Source organism: Bactrocera neohumeralis, unplaced genomic scaffold (genome assembly GCF_024586455.1).
Source record: "Bactrocera neohumeralis isolate Rockhampton unplaced genomic scaffold, APGP_CSIRO_Bneo_wtdbg2-racon-allhic-juicebox.fasta_v2 ctg2950, whole genome shotgun sequence".
Classification (NCBI taxonomy): Eukaryota; Metazoa; Arthropoda; class Insecta; order Diptera; family Tephritidae; genus Bactrocera; species Bactrocera neohumeralis.
Window position 1 is genome coordinate 18253 of NW_026090443.1, and position 5481 is coordinate 23733.

Consider the following 5481-nt stretch of genomic DNA (forward strand, 5'->3'; position numbering starts at 1 on the left):
CGGACGCCAACAAACACAAGGAAGGTTCGACGTCGAGAAGCTGCAATCACAACAGACAGCTGAACGATTTTCTACTCGGCTTGCACTCCTGCTATCTGAGAGCACTCGCCAACAACTCGGTATAAGGGAACTGTGGGACGGCATTTCAAACTCCTTACGTACAGCTGCAACCGAAACCATTGGTTTTCGGAAAGTACAAAAGAACAGCTGGTACGACGAAGAGTGCCGTGTCGCAGCGGAGAGAAAACAGGCTGCCTACCTCGCAATGTTAAGATCGATATTGATATCATCGGCCTCAACATCCGCGCCGTTAGTTCTGCTTTCTCCAGACTGGACAAGGAAGCAAAAGAAATGGGTCTGGCAGTGAACGAGGGCAAGACGAAATATCTCCTGTCATCAAACAAACAGTCGCCGCACTCGCGACTTGGCACTCACGTCACTGTTGACAGTCATAACTTTGAAGTTGTAGATAATTTCGTCTATCTTGGAACCAGCGTAAACACCACCAACAATGTCAGCCTAGAAATCCAACGCAGGATAACTCTTGCCAACAGGTGCTACTTCGGACTGAGTAGGCAATTGAGAAGCAAAGTCCTCTCTCGACAAACAAAAACCAAACTCTATAAGTCACTCATAATTCCCTTCCTGCTATACGGTGCAGAGGCTTGGACGATGTCAACAACTGATGAGTCGACGTTGCGAGTTTTTGAGAGAAAAGTTCTGCGAAAGATTTATGGTCCTTTGCGCGTTGGCCACGGCGAATATCGCATTCGATGGAACGATGAGCTGTACGAGATATACGATGACATTGACATAGTCCAGCGAATTAAAAGACAGCGGCTACGCTGGCTAGGTCATGTTGTCCGGATGGATGAAAACACTCCAGCTCTGAAAGTATTCGACGCAGTACCCGCCGGGAGAAGCAGAGGAAGAGGAAGACCTCTACTCCGTTGGAAGGACCAAGTGGAGAAGGACCTGGCTACGCTTGGAATATCCAATTGGCGCCACGTAGCGAAAAGAAGAAACGACTGGCGCGCTGTTGTTAACTCGGCTATAATCGCGTAAGCGGTGTCTACGCCAATTAAGAAGAAGAAGAAGATAATTTTTTTCAGCCCTTTATTCTGCTATAATTTTCTTAGGCTTAATAAGCTAAAAGGCACAGCATCTGAATAGTTTCAGTTTACTGCATTTTACACTATTTAGTAGTTTTCATAAGAAAAATGTAGCTTTTCTACTACGTTTGAAATGCAAACCGGCACTAGCAGTCTTTAAAAAAATCGAAGCAGGCTGAGGCAGAGAATTTAAAGTATAGAGAAGGTGCAGGTTCGGTGTCGAGCATTTGTTAGATTCAAAGTAAGGAATTCGCCGCATTTGTCTGCGTCGATATGTATGCTAGCTCATACCTAGCATACATATTTACGCTAGTGTGTAGGCGAAGCTGTTACAGTGGCAAGGGAAGCGGTCAATAGGCGGCCATTCGTTTATTTATTTCGACACAGCTTGGATTTTCTATCATCACACAAGTGCTGAACCAATGAACGCGACAGATATTAGAATACACACGTTCTTAGGGACATAAGTATTGAGGCAGCTGCACAACTACATAACTGTATCCCTAAGAACGTTTGTATTTTAATATTTGACAGATGTCGCTTGCAGTCTGTCGTGCTCAATGTGTTCAGTACTTGACTCTTTGGCAAAACACAAGTTTCGGCCATTGGTTGACCGTGACAACGGAGATGCGAAAGAAGCGTGCGAAACTTGTTATTATGAATGCATGTATGTACATACATATGTATATGGCTCGCATTTGCTTTCGTAAACATACAGACAAATGTGACAAAGAAATAATTTACATATGTATGTACATATGCATGTGTCATAGAAATTCTATTGGTACAAATATGGAAATGATAACGAAATAATGCGAATATGCATATTTCATGAAGGTCATCAATTTTCTTCTTCACGTTTTAATAGTCGAAATAAATATAATTTATTTGAAATATTAATTTATTTAAAAATTAAAAAATTAAATTAAAGAAAAATAAAATTAAAATAACGTTTTCTAATTTTTCCCGATTTTGTAAAAATAATGAAAATTTTTACCATTTTCCAGAAAACAATGGTTCATATAATACAAAATAATCACGCATATGTGACTCACAGGACGCTTTGTATAGTTTTCTTCAAAGCATTTCTCTTTATTTATACACTACACGTGCTCAATTCTGCTAAATAGCAGCGACAACGGCGAATTCCTTTCTTTGATTCTATCGGCTCTGTTAGCCGCCAAATCGAACATCATACATAATTCAATTTGCACCTTCTCTATACTTTATATTCTCTGGCTGAGGCAACAGTTTTCATACGTAAATTGAAAACTTTTGATTTTTTTATGAAATTTATATGCCAAAGCAAATTCACTGCCACTTTTGTTCACGTTGAATAGACATCCTTTTTTTGTTGTAGTGCCAAATTCATTTCTTATTTTGGTGAGAAAATATGTTTTTTATTTTAATACTAAAATTCCTTTCCTAATTGCAAAATGTTTGTATTTTTTTAATTTTTTTTTTATTTTTTTTTATATTACATTTTCATATATATGTATGTAACATATATAACTTTTTCTTACTTCTCTTATTTTCTTTCGAATTATCTCTGATAAACAGGCTGTTCTATATACGCTTTTTTCATACGTACTGTGGTTTTTAGTACCCTTTACATTCTCTGGCTCAGTCGCGCGGTCGACTCCTTACGCAGCGGACGCTACCGATATTGAACATTTAGATTTTTCCATTGAACACATTTCAGATAGAGCACATTTTCTTTCTATCGATTAGGAGTTATTTTCAAAACTGCGCATAAATTACTTGATTAAACCTTGACAGTTTATTTTTATAGCAGTGTCACACTCTTTTTAAAACAACTATTTAAGTATTGTATGTATTTTTTTTATGAAAACTTCTACTCAATAAACTGTTCATACTAAAATCAAATTAATTCTTATTTATTTTACTTGAAAACCAAAACTTTCAAACAATTATGCCTAAAAAAAAAGGTCCCAGTTATCTCAACATAGTTCCCAAGCGAGATTAGCAAAGATTCGGCGTGTTGGAGAATCATCTTCAGAATATTCTGATCGACTCTAAAGTCAAAGAGAATATGCATCACAATCACGGGCCAGAGAAACTAGCGCCGAACGCTCGCAGCGACTTTCTGAGAATAGAGAGCGAACCTCGCAAGCTCGCGCAAGGGAAAGTAGCGCCGATCATTCGATTCGTCAAAACATCAGATCGTCAGAGGTTCGCGAAATACAGTCGAGCGCAGAACGACGAAAATCGAACAAGAATTTCACAAACACGGGCAAGAGAGTGCAGTGTCGAACGCTCACTTCGCCTTGCAGAACAAAATGAACGATCTTCTCAGATTTACGAACGAGAGTCGAGCTCCGAACGTTCACAACGCCTTGCTGGAAACAGAGATAGAGACTCGCGGGCACGTGCCAGAGAACCTAGCACCGAACGCTCGCAGCGGCTTGCTGGACTGAGAGACAGAAACTCACAGACACGTGCCCGAGAGTCTTACGGTGACCGCTCGCAACGACTTACGGCACAGAGAGAGAGACAACGTGCAGTAGCAATTAGAAGGCGTGATAGGATTTCAGCTCACAGCAATAGATCGGCATTCAGCTACGATCCACAAATTAACTACGCCGATCAAAACAGCATTCAAATTGGAGTGATGGATAAGATATGCCCTAAATGTTCCGCGAAAAAATGGAAAGACGAAGCAATTGGTATGTGTTGCGCTGCTGGAAAAGTAATACTTCCCAGTATCGTAGAGTCTCCAGAACCAATCAAAAGCCTTCTGACTATTATTATTTTTATTTTTTTAATTTTTCATAATTGGTATTTTTATTTTATTTTTTTCGAAATTATTACTTTTACTTATAATATTTTTATACGCGAATTTTTAGAGAATATTATTATTATTTAATATATTTTAATAATATATTATTTTTAATAATTTATTGATTATACTCTTATACGAGTTCGGAAAAGGGAGCGATAGATTCAGGTTGCGCAACCTTGCTCAATATGAATCTACGCAACCTTGTCTGCGAAGATGTTCGAGCAGCAAGCAAAGCGGTGACAATCGGCGATCGTTTGTTCGTTTCTTTCGGCACAGCTCGGCTTTTCTACCAACAACACAATGTTGCCATGCTTATGCTGTTGTTGTTTTTGTAGAACAATGTTTCAATTTTTGGTTGGTGACATATTCAATTAAAAATAAATTCTGTTGGGATTCGAACCTACGTGCTCGTCGTAACTTTTCAAGAGCTTACCACCAACACCACCATTGACACTTGTATTGCGTTGTTCTAATTATGGTTTGGTTATGCATGAAAGAAATATACAATGGATCGCCGATTGTTACCTCTTTCCTTGCTGCTGCTGCGCATATGTATGTTTGTATGCTTGTGCATTATTGAAGTTATGCTTCTTTTTCTTTCGTTTGTCTTTCATTTCTGCGAATTCTCAACTATTTTGCGTATATTTTGGTTGAAATACTCTGCGTTGGCCGTTGAAAAATTAAGGCTATACTTTACAGGATCATTTCTGTAGTTAGTCTTCATTTAAATTTTTTGGAAATCGACCCGCGATGACGAGGTATATCGTTTTATCTGACAGCGTGAGGTTTATGAACTTCATTTCTAATATTGTGTTGTGGCATATTAGAAATGATGTTTCTTCGAAAATCGAAAATGAATCAATTTCAAGGTTTTACGCAAAAATAATGCGGTCAATAAGTACAGTACGCTTATGTATGCTTGCGCATTATTTTCTTTCGTTTGTCTTTCATTTTTGCGAATTCTCAACTATTTTATGTGACTTTATTTCTTTCGTCTCTCTTTTTTTTTGTGCGAATTCTTTGAATTTCTGAACGCGCACATGCGTATACATACATTCATATGCATTCATATGCGCATGTGCAGATACACAAGATAGGATAGAAAGATGTATGCCTTTTAACATCGTATACTATACTAATAAATATTTTTCGTACTAATAGAAATTAAATTTATCACAGCAATATTATGTATATGTACAGCTGTGTTCATTGAAATAGCAGTGCAAGAGAAGCGAAAATATATAACGGTTTTTTTTGCATATTCCTTTTTTTAGTTGATCGCTTGCACGTTGTTTTTGTAAAATGGAATACACAGAATAGAAAAAAGTAAAATCCCAGTTAAATTTGATGTGTTTGGTGCTCTTTTTTGATATTTTTGCGAATATCCACAACTTTTTGGCTATTCACTGAAATAGCAGTTTTTAACTTTTCTCAACAAAAAGTGCCGATAAAATTTTAAATTTGTGAATAATGAGTTCGATTAAGTTTACTATTTAATTTAAAATGACAATACACTATAACGGTAAAAAAATTAGATTTTAGTGGGTAGAGGACCTCACTTCTCCA

At 37.5% G+C, this 5481-nt stretch overlaps 1 non-coding gene across 1 annotated transcript; it reads left to right on the forward strand.

Annotated features, from left to right (window-relative positions):
* Positions 1-4597: 4597 nt before the first annotated feature.
* Positions 4598-4807, forward strand: LOC126766911 (small nucleolar RNA U3). The gene has a single exon (XR_007668972.1). It is a non-coding gene; the product is annotated as a small nucleolar RNA U3 (small nucleolar RNA).
* Positions 4808-5481: the final 674 nt, after the last annotated feature.